This window comes from Bos mutus, unplaced genomic scaffold (genome assembly GCF_027580195.1).
Source record: "Bos mutus isolate GX-2022 unplaced genomic scaffold, NWIPB_WYAK_1.1 CTG202, whole genome shotgun sequence".
Taxonomy (NCBI): Eukaryota; Metazoa; Chordata; class Mammalia; order Artiodactyla; family Bovidae; genus Bos; species Bos mutus.
In genome coordinates, this window is record NW_027219475.1 from 321,644 (window position 1) to 347,273 (window position 25,630).

Here is a 25,630-nt window from a genome sequence, read left to right on the forward strand (position 1 = left end):
AGTTTTCTTAAACCAAAAATTCCTAGTTGAAATAAAATGCTCTTTGAAAATAATTATTTTTGATAGTACTCTAATAAGAAGAATGAAAGAAAACGCTTGAACAGGTTTATGGCATTGATTGTTGTAATGGTTTCAGAGATGTATACTGATCTCCAAACTCATCAAGTTGTAAATATTAGCTATGTACACTTTTGTGTGTCAGTCATACATCAATAAAAGAGTTTTAAAAGAAAAAAATTTTCTTAGTGGACTCAAGAGTATCAGCAGAGATCTACTAAAGGTGAGATTGGAAAAGATCACTTTTCCAATGATCTTGCCCAACAAAACACAGAGAGCTGATTGGCTGTGCCTGCTAAGAACCTACTGCACATGTCCTCAGATGTCCCCTGTCCCACCACCTCAGCAGCTGGGAGGATCCTTTCCTGAAAGCCAACCACCTCTATTAGGGACTTTGCTGTGATATCTGATAATATTTTCCTCAATTCCAGCCATTGTGGTGGGGATTATGTCCTGGAAAATTCATCACATGTTCTAATAACAATTGGGAACATCTCTGGAAAACACTGTGACCACCCAATCACATTCTTGTTTTAACTTTGGCTCAGGTTAAACACTGAGAAGGCAATGCTAACCCACTCCAGTGCTCTTGCCTGGAAAATCCCATGGATGGAGGAGTCTGGTAGGCTGCAGTTCATGGGGTCGTGAAGAGTCGGACACGACTGGGCGACTTCACTTTCACTTTTCACTTTCATGCATTGGAGAAGGAAGTGGCAACCCACTCTAGTATTCTTGCCTGGAGAATCCCAGGGACGGGGGAGCCTGGTGGGCTGCCGTCTATGGGGTCGCACAGAGTCGGACACGACTGAAGTGACTTAGCAGCAGCGGTAGCAGGTTAAACACACATTGACAGGATTGAATCCATATTATGTATCATTTCAAATTGTCTTATCCTCACTGCCCTTAGTTTTGCTTCATTCTCTGTGTTGTAATTTTCAAACTTTAGGTTTTCCTACAGCCTCAACATCCCTGCAAATAGAATGTGAGCTCCCCATCCAGGTGAGCAGGTGCACCAGTATGGTGAGACTAGCCCCTGCAACAAACTCCCCTTCTTGCCTGCCCTGACTGTGACCTAATGACATTCAAGCACACAGTGAAATCCCTTCAGGCATTTTCCTTGTGTAACTCCTCACTGACCCCCAGTATTGTCACTTGTTCATGGGTATCCACTCCCCCCTGTTGGTCGTCACTTGTAGGTTGACCCTGCTGTATTGTTATGCCCCTCATTGCCCACCTGATGAACTGCAAGGAGATCCAACCAGTTTATTTTGAAGGAGATCAGCCCTGGGATTTCTTTGGAAGGAATGATGCTAAAGCTGAAACTCCAGTACTTTGGCCACCTCATGCGAAGAGTTGACTCATTGGAAAAGACTCTGATGCTGGGACGGATTGGGGGCAAGAGGAGAAGGGGACGACAGAGGATGAAATGGCTGGATGGCATCACTGACTCTATGGAAGTGAGCCTGAGTGAACTCCGGGAGTTGGTGATGGACAGAGAGGCCTGGCGTGCTGCGATTCATGGAGTCGCAGAGTCAGACACGACTGAGCGACTGAACTGACTGAGGATCTATGAAAATTATAAACTTTGTTTGCCTGCACCTCTCTTGTATCCCTTCTTACAGCTGCACTTGTCTGGCCATCACATGAAAGAATACAAAAGCTACCTTTTTTGATAAACCTAATTCATATAGATCCAACCTGGAGGTTGCACCTGCATGAAACATTTGAACTCACCACCCTGCCTCCTAAACATATCACAAAGACTGGAGGGGCCAGTTACTGTGTGTCTGGAGCCTTTCTCTCCAGAGCCAAGGAAGTCCTTATGTTCCTTTGAGGACCTGATGTTTAAGAAATCACTGTGGGATTGGAGACTTCACACAAGTATGTTCTGAAGGCTGTAATCCATCGTCTCAGAGACAGTCTGGAAAGAAACTGAAGCATTTCTTAATGTGGATCCCTTCCCAGACAGACAGGACTTACCTGAGCAGAGTATTCCAGCATCCCCATCATGGGAAAGGCCCTCAGGACGATAGTCTTTAAGAACAGGGTAAGTACAGGCCGTAATCACTGACTCTTGCCCATTGCAGTAAGTATAATGAAACCAAATGGGGCCAATCCCAGGTCCAAAATGAGTCCTTCTGGAATCATTAATGGCAGCTCCACACTCCAGCTGTCTGCACACCATTGCTGCCTCCTCCAAGCTCCAGCTGTGATCATTCATTGTGCCCCATTCTCCTTGGTACTTCACTTCCACTCTCCCCTCACAGCGGTGGGCTCCATCCTTCAACCTCACCTCCAGATCTGCAAGAAAGACACAGATGCAGGACACAGGAAAGATTTTAGAAGATCATGAACAGTATACTGGTAAGTACTAAAAAAAAAATCTGATGTCTGAAAACTGAGATGGGAAAGCTGGGGAAGTTATTCAAATCCCTGTGAATAACATTTCTTTATCTGTGACATAAATATTCCCACCACAGCCAACTCTAAGCTCCCAATGTGCCATTACTGAACCTGGAGCTGGAAGGGCAGCACCAGGTATTACTCACGAGCCTGTAAAACTAGCTCAAGGGACACCACCAAGGACAGGCCTTCAGAGACTCTGGATGCTGCCCTCCCTGTAGATGTGCCCAAGGCTACTAGGGCCCAGCTTCTCCATCTCAGTTACAGCTCGTGGCCCCGGATCCAGAGGGGAATCCTCCCTCTCCTTCTCTGTCCCCTGGGAGCATCTCATTCAACTTAGGAACAGAGGCTCTCATCTCAATAGTCCACCAAGTACTGAAATTTGCCAACATCCAGGTGAGTATGTTTGGACAGTATCCACCGCAGGTTGAACCTTCAGATGATTGCATCCATGTAGACATTCTGAGTCAGAGGACCCAGGTAAGTCACGTCCATTCCTGCCCCACAGAAAGTGTGAGATACTAGGTTTTTGCTGCATTAAGCTGCCAAGTTCAGCAGTAATTTGTTGCTGTTGCACAACATAACTAATTTAGGGCTTCCCTCCAGAGTCAGAAGACAGGGGTGAACAAGCTGGAGGTTTGTGAGCCTTCACGGCTTCATCCAGATGAGACTTCTTCCTGTGTGACCAGGTCTGCTGTCTGGTCCCATATGTAACTGGGACCCAAACCACCTCTCTCTGGCACATCAGGTTCTCACCCAGCGTCCCAGGCTCCTGCTTTCCTTTCAGGAACTGAAAAGTGAGTTTGCTGTGACCTTGAATCAGCTCCTCTAGCTTTGAATTTTGGTCAGAGAATGAGAATCTTTCTTATAATTTAATGAAACATGGTCTCTGGGGCACCACTCACATTGCTCGGGTCTACATTTAAGCCCCATTTGCTTCAGCCTGGAAACAGGTGTGGTGAATCAAAGATGAACCATCTGGAGAAGTTCTGAACAGGGGAAAAATCCTGGTGTGTTAGAAGATTCAGGCTGGCACATACCACAAAATACCACAGACTGGCTGATTAAAGAACAGACATTCTTGTATCATATCAGAGTTCTGAAGGTTGAGAAGATCAGTTTTCCAATAATCTCTCCCAGCATCACACCCAGGAGCTGATTGTGGCAGCTAAGGACCTACTGCAGGTGTCCTCAGGGCTCCTCTGTCCCACCATCCCAGGTCCAGCATGATCTTTTTTTTTTTAAAAACCAACTACCTCAATTAGGGAACTTGTTGAGATATCTAATCATTTCCTCCTCAATTCCAGCTATTCTGATGGGATTAATGTGCTGGGCAATTCATCAAACACGCTGATAACAACTAGGAACATCTCTGGCAAAATTGTGCCACCCAATCACATTCTAGTTTCTAACTTGGCTCATTTCAAGTGCATTTAGACAGGATCGAGTCCTCATTATGTTTCAAGTTCTCTTAACCTCACTCCCCTTACTTTTGCTCCATCTTCTGTGTTGTAACTGTCAAACTTCACATTTTCCTTCAGCCTCACCAGTGTGATGAGAGTATCCCCTGACAATACCCCTTCTGACCAAGTGACCTTCTAATGCACCCAAGAAATGCCCTCACAACTTTTCATAGTGTAATTACACCCTAAGTCCAAGTACTGTCACATATCCATGGCTTTTCATTCTCTATTTTGTGTCACTGCTATGTCACTGAGCCTGTTCTGTTTGCACCTTCCCCATGTATCCACATGATAATACTGTCTAGGAATTGTGAGTATAATAAACTATATTATCCTGCACCTCTCTTCTATCCCCTCTTATAACCACACTTGTCTGATCATCTCATAAAAGAATACAACAAGCTACCATCAAGAACCTAATTCATAGAGGTCCAACCCAGAAGATGTAGGTGTATGAAACATTTGAGCTCACCCTCCTGCTCCCTATGACACATCACAGAGAGTGGAGGGACCAGGGACTATGGGTCTGGAAACTTTTTCCCCAGGACCAAGCAAGTCCTTATGTTCCTTTGAGCACTTAATGTTCAAGGAATCACTGTGTGAATGGAGTCTTCATCCAAGAATGTACTAAAGGCTGTGATCCATATTCTCATGCTATTCCCAGAAACAGACTGAAGCACTTCCTGCTGGAGATCCCATCCCAGACCAGACAGGACTTACCTGAACAGACTGCTCCAGCATCCTGGTCATGGGAAAGGCCCTCAGGATGACGATATTTAAGAGTAGGATAATTACACTCCACAATCAATGATTCTGTCCCATTGCAGTAAATATACTGAAACCAAATGGGGCCAATTGCTGCTCCAAAATGACCCCCTCTGGGAGCATTAATGGCAGCTCCACACCCCAGATGTCTGCACACCACAGCTGCTGCCTCCATGCTCCAGTTGTGATCATTCACCGTGCCCCATTTTCCTTGGTGCTTCACTTCCACTCTCCCCTCACAGCGGTGAGCTCAATCCTTCAACCTCACTTCCAGAACTGCAGAAGGACATGGATACAGGAGATACTTTAGGAGACCATGGTGTGCTCAAATAAATTGAAAAATGAATACTCTGAGCTCTGAAAAAAATCCTTGTGGGTAGCATTTGTTGATTTCTGTGGTATGAATATTCCTACTGTAGCCAACTCTAAGCTCCCAATGAACCTGGAAGCTTAGAGCTTAAGCCATCACTGAAACTGCAACAAGAAGAGGGGCACCAGGTATCTCTCATGAGCCTGTAGAACCAGCTTCAGGGACACCACTGAGGACAGGCCTTCAAAGATTCTGGATGCTGCCCTCCCTGTAAATGTGCCCAAGGCTACTAGGACCTAGCTTCCCTGTCTCAGTTACAGCTCATGGCCTGGGATCCAGGGAGGAATCCTCTCTCTTCTTCCCTGTCCATAGGGAGCATCTCATCCAGCATGGGCTTCCCTGGTGACTTAGATGGTAAAGAATATTCCTGCAATGCTGGACACCCACATTTGAACCCTGGGTCAGGGATAATACCTGGAGAAGGGACTGGCAACTACTCTAGTTCTTGCCTGGAGAATTCCATGGACAGAGGAGGCTGGCAGGTTACAGTCCATTGGGGTCACAAAGAGTCAAACACAAATGAGCGACTAACACTTTGACTTTCATCCAGCTTAGAAGCAAGGGCTGTGATAACAGCCTCTAAAGTATCCCATTATTCCTGTCACCTGGTGTTCATGTCCTTCTGTAATCCCTATAAACCCAATTGTACATAGAAACATGCTGCTACTGCTAAGTCACTACAGTCGTGTCCAACTCTGTGCGACCCCATAGACGGAAGCCCACCAGGCTCCCCCGTCCCTGGGATTCTCCAGGCAAGAACACTGGAGTGAGTTGCCATTTCCTTCTCCAATGCATGAAAGTGAAAAGTGAAAGTGAAGTCGCTCAGTCGTGTCCGACTCTTAGCGACCCCATTGGACTGCAGCCTACCAGGCTCCTCCATCCATGAGATTTTCCAGGCAAGAGTACTGGAGTGGGGTGCCATTGCCTTCTCTGACATAGTAACATACATCTAACAAATAAATTTTGCAAAAGTAATGAGAAGTCGCTTAAGAGACTAGGCTTTAAGATGACTGGTTTTCCCTGGTGAATCTATCTTTCTCTCTCTCTTGTTCTGATGAAGCCAGCTGCCACTTTGTTACCTTCTTATGGGAGAACCTCATGACAAGGAAAGGACACAGGCCTCTAGCCAATAGCCAGCCAGGGACTGAGGCTCTCAGATCAATAGTCTGCCAAAATGCTGCTAACATCCAGTCAAGTACATTTGACAATTATCACCCCTGGTTGAACCCTCAGATGATGGCATCCTTGTGAGACATCTTGAGTTAGAGGACCCAGGTAGGTCATGTCAATTATTGGCCCTCACAAAGTAGGAGACTTAAGCTGCCAAGTTCAGCAGTAATTTTTGCACAGACATAAGTTATGTAGGGCTTCCCTCCAGAGTCAGAAGACAGGGGTGAACAAGTTGGAGGTTTATACACGAGCCTTAACTACTTCATCCAGATGAGAGTTCTTCCTCTGTGACCAGGTCTGCTGTCTGGTCCCATCTGGAACTGGGACCCAAACCACCTCTCTCTGCCACATAAGGTTCTCAGTCAGTGCCCCAGGCTCCTGCTTGTTTGTAGGGAACCGAGAAGCGAGTTTACTGAGACCTTTAATCATCCCAAGCACCTTTGAATTTGATTCAGAAAATGAGAATTTTTTTCATAATCTAAGGAGACGTGGTCCATGGGGCACCATTCACACTGCTCAGGTCTCCACCCTGCCCCATGTGCTCTCTCTGTGGAAACAGAAGTGGTGCATCACAGAGGGAACATCTGGGGAAATGCTGAACTGGAGAAGATCCTATTGGCTCAGGCAGGCGGCAACAACAAGATACCACAGACTGACTGGTTAAACAGCAAAAATGCATTTATCTTATCAAGTTCTGGAGGTTGAGAAACCCAAGATCAAATGTCGCCAAGTAGTGCTCATTCTGAGTCCTCTTCTCTTGGCTTGCTGATGACAGCTGCCTCACTGTGTGCTCCCCTGGCCATGCCTGAAGCATGGGCACCTGGAAGAGGGAGAGAGTTGTGCCTCTTCCCCTCTTATAATGCTCCCACTGGATTAAGGCCACATTTGTATGGCCTTATTTAACCTCAGTTACTCCTAAAGACACTATATCCAATGCTCTATCACTCTACGGCTAGAGCTTTTAGATATACATTTTGGACGGACACAGTTCTCTCCATAGACCTGGGGAGGCTCTTTCTAGGAAGGAAATACAGCTACATGGGGAAGAGGCAAAGGAGACAGTAGACACAGGGAAACAATCTGTGATGCTTACTCAGATTTTCTTAGACATCTGACATTGAGGTGAGAGTAAAGGATTTAAATAGGATCCTAAATGTACACAAAAACCTGCTATTATTAATAGCAAAATTATTTCAGAAGGCACATCCTGTGCTGTAAATGCAGAAAAAGGTAAAACCATGTTCCTGCCTTCATGGACCTTTTACCTAGTTGATGACACAAACAAATAGATGATTTCAGTACTGTGATAAGTTCCAGGAGATTTTCTCCATAAAGATAGGCTTGCTTATTTAGAGCATTTTGTCTATTGAAAAAGAAAGTGGAAGAAATTCACCAAAAATTATCTGAGAAGCATTAAACACCTCTAAGATAGGAATAAAAAGTCAGGCCGAATCTGCAGGTAAAATCAAAAGTCACTGGCACACATGAGCATGGAAAGTTGTTTTCCCTAAGGACACTAGGCCATTCAGGAAAACGTGTGGGTTTTTTATGGTCCTTGATGGTGAGGAGATAAAATCAAATCCCAAACCCACATGCAGATGAGAATCCAACAGAAGGCACTCTCCACAATAAGCTAGACACCAGCTGAAATAGACTTGCATGGATTTAGATTCAGAGTTTGAATCTCTGGATTGTCCAGGTAATCCATTTTAGCACTTGTATGAATGTGGCCCACTATAGATAATACCATAAAATCATGACAAAATAAATATGAATCTCCTTCTTCAGTAAATTACCTTCAACTTAACTTTCAATTACCACTATACACATTTTTAATAAATAAAATAACCAGTATATTGTCAATAAAAAACAGGTCACAAAGAAACCAAGGTCCATTAACACAAACCAAGGGAAACTACTGAAGCAAAGACAGAGACTTCTCATATCACATATATCACACACTAGGATATATAACATCCACATGTACTATATTTAGGGCTTCTCAGGTTGTGCTAGTGATAAAGAATCTGCCTGCCACGCAGGTGGTGCAAGAGACTCAGATTTGATCCCTGGGTTGGAAAGATCCCCTGGTGAAGGGATGGCCACTCACTCCAGTCTTCTTGCCTGGAGAATTACAAGGACAGAGGAGCCTGGAAGGCTATAGTCCAAGGGGCTGAAGAGAGTCAGACAGGACTGAGCAAATGAACACACGCATATACTTAAAGAAATAAAAGTTTACTGTTGAAGAATCTTCAGGAGACTAAAAAATGCATAGAAAAATATTTAAAGCTTAACTCTATGTATGAGAAATATACTTGAAATGAAAACATTTGTATTAGATTACCCTCATGAAGGTGAAAGTCGAGAGTGAAACAGTTGGCTTAAAGCTCAACATTCAGAAAACGAAGATCATGGGAACTGGTCCCATCACTTCATGGCAAATTGATGGGGAAACAGTGGAAACAGTGTCAGACTTTATATTTTTGGGCTCCAATATCACTGCAGATGGTGACTGCAGCCATGAAATTAAAAGATGCTTACTCCTTGGAAGGAAAGTTATGACCAACCTAGACAGCATATTCAAAAGCAGAGACATTACTTTGCCAACAAAGGTTCGTCTAGTCAAGGCTATGGTTTTTCCTGTGGTCATGTATGGATGTGAGAGTTGGACTGTGAAAAAGGCTGAGTGCCGAAGAATTGATGCTTTTGAACTGTGGTGTTGGAGCAGACTCTTGAGAGTCCCTTGGACTGTAAGGAGATCCAACCAGTCCATTCTGAAGGAGATCAGCCCTGGGATTTCTTTGGAAGGACTGATGCTAAAGCTGGAACTCCAGTACTTTGGCCATGTCATGCAAAGAGTTGACTCACTGGCAAAACTCTGATGCTGGGAGGGATTGGGGGTGAGAGGAGAAGGGGACGACAGAGGATGAGATTGCTGGATGGCATGAATGACTTGATGGACATGAGTCTGAATGAACTCCGGGAGTTGGTAATGGACAGGGAGGCCTGCCGTACTGTGGTTCATGGGGTCGCAAAGAGTCGGACACAACTGAGTGACTAATCTGATCTGATCTGACCCTCGTAAAAAATCAGAAATAATAAGTGAATAAAAACTCTTAAGAAATTACCTGAAATACTGCAGAGAGCAAAGAAAGAAAAATACAGAAAAAAAATAGAGACAGAAAATGGTGAATATTTCAATATTCAAATATTTAAATATTTCAATTTAAACTAAGTTAAATTGAAATATTGAGAGGAAGAGAAACACAGAGAGACAATAAAGGAAAGAGAATTGAATAGATGCAATATTTAAAAAATATTGCCTGAGAAATATCCAGAATTGATGACAGATACCTAACCATAGGTAGAAACCTAACCATCTTCAAGATATGAGAATACCAAACCACCTGACCTGCCTCCTGAGAAATCCATATGCAGGTCAAGAAGCAACAGTTAGAACTGGATATGGAACAACAGACCGGTTCCATATCAGGAAAGAAGTACGTCAAGGCTGTATATTGTCACCCTGCTAATTTAACTTATATGCAGTGTACATCATGAGAAACGCTGGACTGGATGGAGCACAAGCTGGAATCAAGATTGCTGGGAGAAATATCAGTAGTCTCAGATATGCAGATGACACCACCCTTATGGTAGAAAGCGAAGAAGAACTAAAGAGCCTCTTGATGAAAGTGAAAGAGGAGAGTGAAAAAGTTGGCTTAAAACTCAACATTCAGAAAACTAAGATCATGGCATCAGGTCCCATCACTTCATGGCAAATAGATGGGGAAACAGTGGAAACAGTGACAGACTTTATTTTTCTGGGCCCCAAAATCACTGCAGATGGTGACTGCAGCCATGAAATTAAAAGACACTTGCTTCCTGGAACAACCTAGACAGCTTATTAAAAAGCAGAGACATTACTTTGCCAACAAAGGTCCATCTAGTCAAGGCTATGGTTTTTCCAGTGGTCATGTATGGATGTGAGAGTTGGACTATAAAGAAAACTGAGCACTGAAGAATTGATGTTTTTGAACTGTGGTGTTGGAAAAGACTCTTGAGAATCCCTCAGACTGCAAGGAGGTCCAACCAGTCCATCCTAAAGGAGATCAGTCCTGGGTCTTCATTGGAAAGACTGATGCTGAAGCTGAAACTCCAATACTTTGGCCACCTGATACGAAGAACTGACTCATTTGAAAAGACCCTGATGCTGGGAAAGATTGAAGGTGGGAGGAGAAGGGGATGACAGAGAATGAGATGGTTGGATGGCATCACGGACTCAATGAACATGAAAGTGAAAGTGAAAGTCGCTCAGTTGTGTCTGACTCTTTGTGACCCCATGGACTGTATAGTCCATGGAATTTTCCAAGCCAGAATACTGGAGTGGGTAGCCTTTCCCTTCTCCAGGGGATGTTCCCAACCCAGGGATCGAACCCAGGTCTCCCGCGTTGCAGGCAGATTCTTTACCAGCTGAACCACAAGGGAAACTCCGGGAGTAGGTGATGGACAGGGAGGCCTGGTGTGCTAGTCCATGGGGTCGCAAAGAGTCGGACATGACTGAGCGACTGAACTGAACTGACTGAACTGAAACTAACCATAGAGTGTTTAAGTGGAACAACTCAGGAACACATATAAAAATCAATTAATTTTGAGACACATCACAGATATAAACACCACAACTGTTTTGTGATATTCAAAATTCTTTTTCTAGTCACTCTTCCAACAACACAAGTGACGATTCTATACATGGACATCACCAGGCGGTCAATACCAATATCAGATTGATTATATTCTTTGCAGTCGAAGACAGATGACCTGGGGCATACTGTGACTTAGAATGTGAGCTCCTTATTTCAAAATGAGACTTGAAGAAAGTAGGCAAAACCACTAGACAATTCAGGTATGACCTAAATCATATCCCTTATCATTATACAGTGGAGGTGATGAATAGATTCAAGGGATTATATCTAGTAGACAGAGTGCCTGAAGAACTATGGAAAGAGATTCATAACATTTTAAAGGAGGTGGTAACCAAAACTACCTCCAAGAAAAAGAAATGCAAGAAGGCAGTGTTTGTCTGAGGAGGCCTTACAAAGAGCTGAGAACAGAAGAGATGTGTAAAACAAAGGAGAAAGGGCAAGATATACCCAACTGAATGCAGAGTTCCAGAGAATAGCAAGGAGAGATAAGAAAGCCTTCCTAAGTGATCAATGCAAAGAAATTGAGGATAACAATAGAATGGGACAGACTAGAGATCTCTTCAAGAAAATCAGAGATACTAAGGGAACATTTCAAACAAAAACGGGCAAAATAAAGGACCGAAACAGCAGGGACCTAACAGAAGCAGAAGAGATTAAGAGGAGAGGGCAAGAATACACAGAAGGAATCTACAGTAAAGGTCTTCATGATGCAGGTAACCAAGGTGGTGTGGTCACACACCTAGAATCAGACATCCTGGAGTGTGAAATCAAGTGGACCTTAAAAGCATTACTATGAGCAAAGCTAATGGAGATGATGGAATTGCAGCTGAGCTATTTAAAATCCTAAAAGATGATACTGTTAAAGTGCTGCCCTCAATATGTCAGCAAATTTGGAAAACTCAGCAATGGCCACAGGACTGGAAAAGGTCAGTTTTCATTCCAATTCCAAAGAAGGGCAATGCCAAAGAATGTTCAAACTACAATACAATTGTGTTCATTTCACATGCTAGCAAGGTAATACTCAAAATCCTTCAATCTATGCTTTAGCAGTACATGAACTGGGAACTTCCATATGTACAGGCTGGATTTAGAAAAAGCAGAGGAACCAAAGACAAATTGCCAACATCCATTGAATCATAGAAAAAACAAGGTAATTCTAGACATACATTTACTTCTACTTCATTGACTATGCTCAAATTTTGACTGTATGGATCACAACAAACTGTGGAAAACTGTGGTGATAGGATTATGAGACCACTTTACCTGTCTCCACGAAATCTATTTAGGAAAGAAGCAACAGTTAGAACTGGACACAAAACAACATACTGGTTCAAAATTGGGAAAGGAGTACATCAAGGCTGTATATTGCCACACTGTTTACTTAACTTATATACAGAGTACATCATATGAAATGCTGGGCTGGTTGACTAACAGGCTGGAATCAAGAGTGTCGTGAGAAATAGAAACAACCTCAGATATGTAGATAATAACACTGTAATGGCACAAAGCAAAGAGGAATTAAAGAGCCTCTTGATAAGGGTTAAAAAGGGCAATAGAAAAACTGCTTGAAAACTCAACATTCAGAAAACTAAGATCATGGCATCCAGTCCCATCACTTCATGGCAAATAGATGGAGGAAAAGTGGAAACAGCAACAGATTTTATTTTGGGGGGCTCCAAAATTACTGCAGACAGTGACTGCAGCCACAAAATTAAAAGATGTCTACTCTTTGGAATCAGAGCTATGACAAACCTAGTGTGTATGTGAGTCGCTTAGTTGTGTCTGACTGTTTGCAACCCTATCAACTGTAGTCCACCAGGCTCCTTTGTTCATGGGGTTCTCCAGGCAAGCATACTGGAGTGGGTTGCCATGCCCTTCTTCAGGGGAACTCCCAAACCCAGGGATGGAAACTGAGTCTCCTGCATTGCAGGTAGATTCTTTACCGTCTGAACCATTAGGGAGGCCCATGACAAACCTAGACTGTATTAAAAAGAAGACACATCATTTTGCTGACAAGGGTACATATACTCAAAGCTATTGTTTTTCTAGTAGCAAAGTACTGATGTGAGCTTTGAACCTTAAAGAAGGTTGAACACCAAAGAATTGATGCTTTCAAATTGTGGTGATAGAGAAGACTCTTGAGAGTCCCTTGGAAAGCAAAGAGATCAAACCAATGAATCCCAAAGGAAATCATTGGAAGAATCATATTCATTGGAAGAAATGATGCTGAAGCTGAAGTTCCAATAATTTGGCAACCTGATGTGAAGAGCTGACTAACTGGAAAAGACCCTGATGCTGGGAAAGTTGGGGGCAAGAAGAGGGGGAAAGGACTACAGAGGATGAGATGGTTAGATGGCTCACCAACTCAATGGACATGAATTTGAGCAAACTCACTGAGATAGTGGAGAACAGGAAAGCCTGTCTTGCTGCAGTCCATAGGGTTGAAAAGAGTTGGACAAGACTTAATGACTGAATAACAATAAGGCACATGGAAATACTAATAGTTTCTTGCCTATTTGCAATGAAACATAACCATGTAATCTGACTTATCCCATGAAGTGTTAGAACAAATAATGTGATTTCCACAAAGAAATATTTAAGATCAATATATTTTATACTAAGGCAAATCCTGTAGCCTTGTGTGGAAATGGTAGAATAATAAGATGGTGGGGCCATCAACAACCTGCTGCTTGATAAATAATGATAAACAGATCAGATCAGATCAGATCAGTCGCTCAGTCATGTCCGACTCTTTGAGACCCCATGAATCGCAGCACGCCAGGCCTCCCTGTCCGTCACCAACTCCCGGAGTTCACTCAGACTCATATCCATCGAGTCAGCGATGCCATCTAGCCATCTCATCCTCTGTCGTCCCCTTCTCCTCCTGCCCCCAATCCCTCCAAGCATCAGAGTCTTTTCCAATGAGTCAACTCTTTGCATCAGGTGGCCAAAGTACTGGAGTTTCAGCTTTAGCATCAGTCCTTCCAAAGAAATCCCAGGGCTGATCTCCTTCAGAATGGACTGGTTGGATCTCCTTGCAGTCCAAGGGACTCTCAAGAGTCTTCTCCAACACCACAGTTCAAAAGCATCAATACTTCGGCGCTCAGCCTTCTTCACAGTCCAACTCTCACATCCATACATGACCACAGGAAAAACCATAACCTTGACTAGATGAACTTTTGTTGGCAAAGTAATGTCTCTGCTTTTGAATATGCTATCTAGGTTGATCATAACTTTCCTTCCAAGGAGTAAGCGTCTTTTAATTTCATGGCTACAGTCACCATCTGCAGTGATTTTGGAGCCCAGAAAAATAAAGAGGCATTGGCAAACTGAATACAAGTCATGTAGAAAAAAATGGCTATAAGGACATTATAACCTGGCTTACTTTGACTATAGTGATAAGAAATAGAAGAAAATTGAGTAAGAAAAATATTAAGACAGAAACTTAATATCAGTTCAGTTCAGTTCAGTTGCTCAGTCGTGTCCAATTCTTTGTGACCCCGTGAATCACAGCACACCAGGCCTCCCTGTCCATCACCATCTCCCAGAGTTCACTCAAACTCACGTCCATCAAGTCAGGGATGCCATCCAGCCATCTCATCCTCTGTCGTCTGCTTCTCCTCCTGCCCCCAATCCCTCCAAGCATCAGAGTCTTTTCCAATGAGTCAACTCTTCGCATGAGTTGGCCAAAGTACTGGAGTTTCAGCTTTAGCATCATTCCTTCCAAAGAACACCCAGGGCTGATCTCCTCTAGAATGGACTAGTTGGATCTCCTTGCAGTCCAAGGGACTCTCAAGAGTCTTCTCCAGCACCATAGTTCAAAAGCATCGATTCTTCAGTGCTCAGCTTTCTTCACAGTCCAACTCTCACATCCATACATGACCACTGGAAAAACCATAGCCTTGACTAGACGGACCTTTGTTGGCAAAGTAATGTCTCTGCTTTTGAATATGCTATCTAGGTTGGTCATAACTTTCCTTCCAAGGAGTAAGCGTCTTTTAATTTCATGGCTACAGTCACCATCTGCAGTGATTTAGTATATATTACCTCAAATTGCAAAACAGCTACACTAAAACCTAAGTCCCTAAGAACACGAGAAGCCAATATGGAGTAAATAGAAGCCTTAAAGTGTGAAGAAAAATTGCCAATCTAAAACTCTATATTCATAACTCAGTTGATAAAGAATCCACCTATAATGCAGGAGACCCTGGTTTTATTCCTGGGTTGGGAAGTTCTCCTGGAGAAGGGGTAGGCTACCCACTCTAGTATTCTTGGGCTTGCCTGGTGGCTCAGATAGTAAAGAATCCGCCTGCAATGTGGGAGACCTGGGTTTGATCCCTGGGTTGGGAAGATCCCCTGGAGGAGAGCATGGCAACCCACTCTAGTATTCTTGCCTGGAGAATGTCCCTGGACAGAGTAGCCTGGTGGGCTACAGTCTATGGGGTCACAAAGAGTCGGACACGACTGAACGACTAAACACAGCACATATTCAAAATACACTCTTTTAAATAAAGCCTGGAAAGTGACATCACAAAATTGATGTAGGAGACAGCACCTTCCATTTTCCCCAACAAAGATCAACAATTAAACATCTATCCATTGCAGGAGTTAATAGTCAGCTGCCTGTTACTCTGGCTAAGCCATGAGAAAGACACCATAGGAAAAGAATAAAAACAAAATACAGCAATACAGCATGACCCAAATAAAAGTACATTGGGTTGATTAGTTGGAGTAGTCATGCTCTACTAAGCTAAGGAAAACATAGTGTGGACCTTGGAACGCTGGGTCAGTGCAAGTTCAGAACACTGCTTGTGCACACACCAAGATGCTTTCCCAAGGCATATGTGGGTCTATGACCTTTAGGTAGGTGATACCCCTTGTACAAGAAAATAACAAAGATAGTCCAAAGTAATCAATAATATGGGAAACTTGATGGGGGACACAGGAGGCTGACTTCATCATAGCACAACAGATACTTTCTTCTTGCCAAGACACTAAATAAAAGTCATGTGGCTCCAAGGAACAGGGCTCTTGATCCAAGAGATCCTGAGTCCCCCAGTCCCATCTTTAAAACTTTAATTTTGTCTCTGGTTTCTTTTTTCCAAACTGTGTGTTGACTACTTTCAATACCTTCCTGCTGCTCTGGCCACAGCAATCCATAAACAGAAACAATCTGAAATGACCTAGAGTTCTCTTAAGAAATTTTAGCAACAAAAATTCATCATTTTGCCAGCACCATTCCACCCCCAAGTCAGCATTATTCAATGCCAAGAGAGTTCCCCTTACCAGGAACTCCAGAGCAGGTTAAGTAACCAGGGTCCCAGCCTTGTGAGCAACACTTGAAGGTGATGCTTCAGCTTCATCTCACCCAGACCTGCAAAGCTGAGAGACACATATAAAGACCTGGAATAAGGAAGTAGCTGTCACACAGCAGGAACAGTAGCAGTTCACAGTGTCTTGCCCTGTAGACAAATTCAGCAGATCATGCCCCCGAAGAAACTAATGCTACAGATCTCTTGCAGATTTCATCAGCTTTATCCTACCCCAGTATACACACTCACTGACATCAGCACTCAGAGTGTTTTCCCCTTTCAGTTTCTCCAGATCCCAGGAATAGCACTTGCCACAAATTCAGTTCTCTGTGATTATACCAGTCCAAGTTCAGTTCTGTTCAGTTCAGTTCAGTCACTTAGTTGTGTCAGATGCTTTGTGACCCCATGGACTGCAGCACACCATGCCTCCCTGTCCATCACCAATTCCCGGAGCTTACTCAAACTCATGTCCATTGAGTCAGTGATGCCATCCAACCATCTCATCCTCTGTCGTCCCCTTTTCCTCCCGCCTTCAATCTTTCCCAGAATCAGGTATTTTCAAATGAGTCAGCTCTTCGTATCAGGTGGCCAAAGTATTGGAGTTTCAGCCTCAGCATCAGTCCTTCCAATGAACACCCAGGACTGATCTCCTTTAGGATGGACTGGTTGGATCTCCTTGCAGTCCAAGGGACTCTCAAGAGTCTTCTCCAACACCATAGGTCAAAAGCATCAATTCTTCGGCGCTCAGCTTTCTTTATAGTCCAACTCTTACATCCATACATGACTACTGGAAAAACCATAGCCTTGACTAGATGAACCTTTGTCGGCAAAGTAATGTTTCTGCATTTTAATAAGCTGTCTAGGTTAGTCATAACTTTTCTTCCAAGAAGTAAGCATTTTTTAATTTCATGGCTGCAGTCACCAGTGATTTTGGAGCCCCCCAAAAATAAAGTCTGTCACTGTTTCCACTATTTCTCCATCTATTTGCCAGTGCAAGACACTACTCTAAACCCAAGGTGTGACCCCAACACCACGCATGCACTCCTGGCTAGAGCCTCCTACTGTGCACTTGAATCCAATCAGCCTGACACTTGTCAGCAGGCTCCACTGCAGTGTGCATGCCCAGGGGAAGAGAGTGCAGCCACGAGAGAGCACACAGAGACCTAGAGTCCCCCAGGCTGCCAGGAAGCCCTTCGAAGGTCCCGGACATTGCTGCCTTCTTGGGCCCCCACCACTACATGTGTGTCTATAATTGGCAGCTCCCCTACACAGGCTAAACTTGGTACCACACACACACACACACACACACACACACAACAAAACAGAAAACAAATATGAGCAGAAATATTTGCTGAAGAAATAGATTCCATATTATAAATATTTCCCAGAAAGAAAACTCCAACCTTGAAATGCCAGCACTTCCACAGAGCCCAGAAACAACTCCCACAGCTAGATAAAGGAAGAGAGGGCAGAAAGGAATGAGGACAGGAAGGAAGTGTAACACAGAGGCTGTGGTGAATTTGGAAGCTGACCTGTGATTCCAGTCTTCCCTCCTGCAGTCTTTGCATGCTCTTCATCTCATCATTTTGTTAGAAATGGTTTTACCATACTTTAAATGCCAAAAAATAGGTTTCTTAAACAAAAACTCCTACTGAAACTCAAATGCCCTTCAAAACTAATTATTTTTAATGGTAACACTATAATAAAAAGGATGGAAGAAAACTTATAAGATGAACAGGTTTATGACATAGATTGTGGCAATGGTTTCACAGATGTATACAGAGCTCCAAACTCATCAAGTTGTAAATATTAACTAGGTACAGCTTTTTGCAAGTCAGTCATACCTCAGTAATGGAGTTTTTTAAAAGGAGAATTGCTTTCTTAGCAACCTCAAGGGAAAGTGTTAGTTTCTCAGTCATGTCCAACTCTGTGACCCCAAGGATTATAGCACCCTAGGCTCCTCTGTTCATGAAGTTCTCCAGGCAAGAATATTGGAGTTGCCATTTTCTTTTCCAGGGGATCTTCCTGACCCAGAGATTGAACCCAGATATCCTGTATTGCAAGCAGATTCTCTACCATCTGAGCCACCAGAGAAGCAGCAGTCTCAAGAGTATCATCAAAGATCTCCTAAAGGTGAGATTGGAAAAGATCACTTTCCCAATAATCTTCCCCAACAAAACACAGGGAGCTGATTGGCTGTGCCTGCTAAGAACCTACTGCAGATGTCCTCAGAGCTCCCCTGTCCCAAAATCTCAGCAGCTGGGAGCATCCTTTCCTGAGACCCAACCACCTCTATTAGGGACTTTGCTATGATATCTGATGATATTTTCCTCAATTCCAACTATTGTGGTGGGATTATGCCCAGGAAAATACCATCAAACATTCTGATAACAACTGGAACATCTCTAGTAAATACTGTGACCAGCACTCCCATTCTAGTTTCCACCTTGGCTCAGGTCAAACAAACATAGACAGAACTGAGTCCTTATTATGTATCATTTCAGGGTCTCTTAACCTAACTGTCCTTAGTTTTTCCCCAGCTTCTGTATTGTAATTGTCAAACTGCAGGTCTCCTGCAGCCTCAACATCCCCCCAAATAGGATGTGAGCTCCCTACCCAGGTATGCAAGTGAATCAGTGTGATGAGACCAGCCTGTGCTACATATCCCAAATCTTGTCCTCCCCTTACTTGACCTAGTGACCTTGAAATGCACCAATGAATTGCCCTCATGCCTTTTCTTTCTGTAACTTCACCCTGATCCCAGTATATTGTCACTTGTTCATGGGTCAGTTCCTAGAGAGAACTGTCTGCACCTGTCCTATATGCTCTCTTGTAGCTGCACATGTCTGACCACCTCATCCAAGAACACAATAGGCTACCATGGTGAACCTAATTTATTGAGGTCCAATCCAACAGTTGTCCTTCATGAAACATTTGAGCTCAACCTTCTGCCTCCTATGACACACCACAGAGACTGGAGGGACCAGTGACCTATGGCTCAGGAGCCTTTCTCTCCAGGGACAAGCAAGTCTTTGTGTTCTTTTGAGCACCTGATGTTCAATGAATCACTGCGTAATATTCACCCAAGTGTGTTCTAAAGTCTGTGATCCACAGTCTCATAGTTACTCAGGGAATAAAACTGAAATTTTCCTGATGGGACCTACCCCCCACCCATCCCCAGACCAGATAACACTTACCTGAGCAGACTGCTCCAGCATCCTTGTCATGGGAATGGCCCTCAGGACCATGGTCTTTCACAATAGGATAACTGCACTCACTGACAGTTGACTCTGACCCTTTGCAGTAAATATAATGAAACCAAATGGGTCCAATTCCTGGTCCAAATTTAGCCCCTTTGGGAGCATCAACAGCAGCTCCACACCTCAGCAGTCTGCACACCACATGTGCCTCCTCCATGTTCCAATTGTAATCATTCACTGTCCCCCATTCTCCTTGGTGCTTCACTTCCACTCTCCCCTCACAGCGATGGTCTCCATCCATCAGCCTCAACTCCAGAGCTGCAAGAGAGACATAGAGGACACAGGAGAGATTTTAGGAGACAGTGCAGTGTTCTTCTAAGCATTAAAAAAAAAATCTTCTCTGTGAGGGAAAAAAAAATTTCTATGAATAGCGTTTGCTGATTCCTACAGTATATATCTTCCCACCATGGCCAACTCTAAGCCCCTAATGTGCAATCACTGAACCTGGAGCAGGAAGGGAAGTACCAGGTATTTCTCACAAGCCTGTAGAACCAGCTCCAGGGACACCACTGAGGACAGGCCTTCAGAGACTCTGGATGCTTCCCTCCCTGTAGATGTCCTCAAGGCTACTAGGGCCCAGCTTCCCCATCTCAGTTACAGCTCACGGCCCAGGATCCAGGGAGGAATCCTCCCTTTGCTTCCATGTCCATATGGAGCATCTCGTCCAGCTTAGGAACAGAGGGCTGGGGTAACAGGCTCTCAAGTGTCCCAATTATTCCTGCCAACTGGTGTTCATATCCTTGTATAATTCAAATGTCATATTTGAAAAATATTGGTTGAGAATTTTCCAGAATTGCTGACAGATACCAAGTCTTACAGTGAATAAGTGCAACAAAACTCAGGGAACACATATGAAAAGCAATTAATTTGTACGTACATCACAGATGTAAACACCACTCATGTCTAGTTGTAAATAAAATTCTCTTTTTCTGAACAACACATCCTTGCCTGTTTGAAAGGAAGGATGACCATGTGATCTGTCTTATGCAATAAAGTAGGATAATGAAAGATGTCATTTCCACAGAGAAACATTTAAGAGCCAATGTATTTTCTACCACAGCAAATCCTGTAGGGTTGTGTTGAAGTGGGAGAGTAATAAGATGATGGGACATTCAACAACATGGGGGTTTAAAAAATTATGATAGGCAAAGGCCTTGTCAAACTGAATAGAACACATCTTGTAAGGATAAATTTAGTTATTTGTAAATACTTTATCACCTACCTCATTCTTGCTAAAGTGGTAAGTAATAACACAAAATTAACAAAGAGAAAAATATTAACATGGACACTTAGTGCACCTCACCTGAAATTGAAAAACATCTGTGCTAACACCTAAAATTGCTAAGAACATGAGAAGTCAATGTAGAGTAGACTGAAGCCTGCTGCTGCTGCTGCTGCTAAGTCGCTTCAGTCGTGTCTGACTTTGTGCGACCCCATAGATGGCAGCCCACCAGGATCCCCCGTCCCTGGGATTCTCCAGGCAAGAACACTGGAGTGGGTTGCCATTTCCTTCTCCAATGCATGAAAGTGAAAAGTGAAAGTGAAGTCGCTCAGTCATATCCGACTCTGCGACCCCATGGACTGCAGCCCACCAGGCTCCTCCGTCCATGGGATTTTCCAGGCAAGAGTATTGGAGTGGGGGGCCATTGCCTTCTTCGAGACTGAAGCCTAGATATGCTATAAAAAAAAACCAATCTAAAACTTTATATTCAAAACCACTGTTTTAAACAATAAAACCTGGAAAGTGACATCATGAAAATGATGACGTGGTAAACAGCAGCCTCCATCCCCCTCCAGAGAGATCAACAATTAAACAGCTATCCACAAACAAATACATATATCTGGTATTTCTGGAGTCCACTTAAGAAATTCTGGCAACACAAAGACATTATCATTTTGCCAGCATCATTCCATCCACCTTGCCAAAATTGTTTGATGCCAAAAGAGTTCCCCTTGCCAGGAACATGAGAAAAGAATGAATAATCAGGTTACTGGCCTTGTGGGGAAACTTGTGAAGGTCATGCTTTAGTTTCACCTCTCCCAGACCTGCAAAGCTGAGATACATGTAAAGACCAGAGATAAGAAAGAAAAGAAGGGGCCACAGTAGCTACTACACAACAGGAACAACAGCAGTTCACAGTATCCTGCTCTGTAGACAAATTCAGCAGATCAGGTCCCTGAAGAAACTAATGCTACAGACCTCTTGCTAATTTCATCAGCTTTATCCTACCCTGGTATACACATTCATTGACATCAGCACTCACAGTGCTTCCCCTTTCAGTTCCTCTGGATCCCAGGAATAGCACTTGCAACAAGCTCAGTTCTCTGTGATTGTACCAGTGCAAAACACTACTCTAAACCCAAGGTGTGACCCCCAACACCATGCATGCACTCATGGCTAGAGCCTCCAACTGTGCACTGGAATCCCATCAGCCTGACACCTGTCAGCAGGTTCCACTGCAGGGTGCATGCCCAAGGGAAGATAGTGCAGCCATGGGAGAGCACACCAAGAGCTAGAGCTCCACAGGCTGCCAGGGAGCCCTTCTATGGCCCAGGCCCTTATTGCCTTCTTGGGTCCCCACCACTACAGGTGTATCTATAACTGACATCTCCCCCACATAGTCTAATTCTGGCACCAAAGAAAAAAAAAGAGAAAGAGAGATGTCTGCATAGCCCTGTATTTGCTAAAGATATAGATTCCATATTATAAAAATTTCTTAGTGTAAACTGCAACCTTGAAAGGCCAGAACTTCCACAGAGCTCAAAAACAACTCCTGCATAAAGATAAAGAAAAGAAGTCAGGAAGGAATGAATGTAACACAGAGGCTGTGGTGAATGTGGGAGTGGACTTGGACCTCTCCAGGGCCAAGCATGTCCCTATAATCCTTTGAATACTTAACATTCAAAGAATTATTCTGTGAGTGCAATCTTCACCCAAGTATGTTCTAAAGTCTGTGATCCATAGTATCATAGCTACTCTGGAAATGAGACTAAGGCTTTTCCTGATGGGGATCCCCTCCCAGACCAGACAGGACTTATGTGAGCAGACTGCTACCACATCCTGGTCATGGGAAAGGCCCTCAGGATGATAGTCTTTGAGAACAGGATAAGTACAGGCTGTGAGGACTGACTCTGTCCCTTTGCAGTAAATATACTGAAACCAAATGGGGCCAATCCCTGGTCCAAAATGAGCCCCTCTGGGAGCATCAATGGCAGTTCCACACCCCAGCTGTCTGCACACCACAGCTGCCTCCTCCAAGTTCCAGTTGTGATCATTCACTGTGCCCCATTCTCCTTGGTGCTTCACTTCCACTCTCCCCTCACAGCGGTGGGCTCCACCCATCAGCCTCACCTCCAGAGCTGCAAGACAGACACAGACACGGGACACAGGAGAGATTTTAGCAGACCATGCAGTGCAGTGCTGGTAATTATTAAAATATGAATACTCTGATCTCTGAAAAAAATCCCTGTGAATAGCATTTGTTGATTTCCATGGTATAAACATTCCCACTATGGCCAAGTTTTAGCTCCCAATGTGCCATCACTGAGCGTGAAACAGGAATGGAGACACCAGGTATCCTTCATGAGCCTGTGGAATCAGCTCCAGGGACACCACCAAGGACAGGCCTTCAGAGACTCTGGATGTTGCCCTCCTTGTGAAAGGTTGTTGTTGAATCACGCAAATACACCGGGATTCTTGGCCCCCGGAGGAGAAGAATTCAATCCGGGGCCAGAGACGAGGCTTGATCGCTCGGAGCTTTTGTGTAATAAAGTTTTATTAAAGTATAAAGGAGATAGAGAAAGCTTCTGACATAGGCATCAGAAGGGGGTAGAAAGAGTACCCGCTTGCTAGTGTTAATAATGAGGTTATATAATCCAAAGAATGTCTGGAGGTTGTAAAGACCTCCTCCGACCTACTCCCATAATTTACATTTTAAGATAACACTGTCCTCAGGCAAGATACATCCTTGTAAAGACCAGGTATACTCCCATAATTAACTTTTTAAAATAACAGAAGGTTGAATCCAAAGACTGTCCTTAGGCAGGATACATTATTGGTATATAATCCTAAGGAATGTGGAGAAAGAAAAAAAGTTTGTCCTTTTTTCCTCCTTGAGAATTCCAGACCCCTCTCTCTTTGGGGACCCCTAGACTCCCTATCAACCTGCCTAGGAAATGACTCTCACACGTAGATGTGCCCAAGGCTACTAGGGCCCAGCTTCCCTGTCTCAGTTACAGCTCATGGCTCAGGATCCAGGGAGTAATCCTCTCTCTCCTTCCCTTGTCTATCAGGAGCATCTCATCCAGCTTAGGAACAGAGGGCTAGGGTAATAGGCACTAAAGTCTCCCGATTATTCCTGCCACCTGGTGTTCACGGCTCTGTGTAATCCCCACACTGAAAAGTATCTAGTAACATGCATCTAACAAATCAAATTTGGCAAAGTGATGAGATGTCACTTAAGAGATTAGGTTTCAAGATGACCATGGTTTCCCTTGTTGACCTTTCTTGCTCTCTCATTTGCTCTAGTTAAAACAGCTGCCAGGAGTGAACTAATAGTGGAAAGACCCTCATGACAAGGAAAGAAGTCAGGCCTCTAGTCAACAGCCAACTAGGCATTGACACTTTAAGTCACACAGTCTGCCAAGTTCTGTAATCTGCCCACATCCAGATGAGTACATTTAGACAATATCTACCCCTGGTTGAACCTTCAGATGACTGCATCCTTGTGAGACATCCTGAGTCAGACGACCCAAGTAAGCCATGTCAATTCCTGGCCCACATAAGGTGTGAGATACTAGGTGTTTGCTGACTGAAGCTGCCAAGTTCAGCACTAACTTGTTGCACAATAACACATAACTAATGCAGGGCTTCCCTCCAGAGTCAGAAGTCAGGGAGTGAACAAGCTGGAGGTTTATACATGAGCCTTCATGGCTTCATCCAGACGAGACTTCCTCCTGTGTGACCAGGTCTGCTGTCTGGTCCCATCTGTAACTGGGACCCAAACCACCTCTCTCTGTCACATCAGGTCTCACCCAGTGTCCCAGGCTCCTGCCTTCCTGTCAGAAACTGAGAAGTGAGTTTCATGAGACTTTGAATCAGCTCCATTAGCTCAGAGTTCAGGTCTAAAAGTGAGAATCTTTCTTATAATATAAGGAAAATTGGTCCCTGGGGCACCATTCCCACTGCTCAAGTCTATGCAACGCCCCATGTGCTCTCACTCCAGAAACAGAAGTGGTGCATCACAGAGGGAATATCTTGGGGAATGATGAACCAGAGAAGATACTGGTGTATAGACAGCTCAGGCCAGAGTCTACCAGAAAATAGCATAGACTGGCTGGTTAAATAGCAGCAATTCATTTATCGTATCAAGTAAGTCCAAGATCATGGTGCTGGCAAGGCAGTGCTCATTTTGAAACCTCTTTTCTTTGCTTACAGGCTGCAGGTCTGTCAATTTGTACTCACCTGGCCTTTCCTAGGACATGTGCACTTAGAGAGAGTGAGGGAGACCTGTCTCTTCCTTTTTCTGTAATGTCACCTATTAAATTAAGGCCACACTTTTATGACTTTAAATAACCTCAGTTGCCTCCTAAAGGCCCTATCTCCAACAGTGATAGTGGAGTCTAGATCTTCAAGACATACACCATGGAGGGACACAGTTCAGTCCACTGACCTGTGGAGGCTCATGTTCAGAAAGAAATAACAATACAAGAGGAAGTGAATGAGACAGTAGACACAGGGAGACATCTGAAGATGGTTCTCAGATGTTTTAGAATCTGACACTAAAGTGAGAGTAAAGGATTGACATAGGACCCTGAAAGTTCACTGCTGCTAAGTCACTTCAGTCGTGTCTGACTCTGTGCGACCCAATGGACGGCAACCCCCCAGGCTCCCCCGTCCCTGGGATTCTCCAGGCAAGAACACTGAAGTGGGTTGCCATTTCCTTCTCCAATGCATGAAAGTGAAAAGTGAAAGTGAAGTCGCTCAGTCATATCCGACTCTTCACGACCCCACAGACTGCAGCCTACCAGGCTCCTCCATCCATGGGATTTTCCAGGCAAGAGTACTGGAGTGGGATGCCATTGCCTTCTAGAAGCTAGTTTTATTAATAATAAAATTATCTAGGGAGAT

The 25,630-nt window shown here is 44.0% G+C and overlaps 1 pseudogene; it reads right to left on the minus strand.

The window, feature by feature from the left end:
- LOC102273823 (antigen WC1.1-like) overlaps positions 1–25,630 on the minus strand; it is a 137,340-nt pseudogene that overhangs the window by 84,079 nt on the left and 27,631 nt on the right.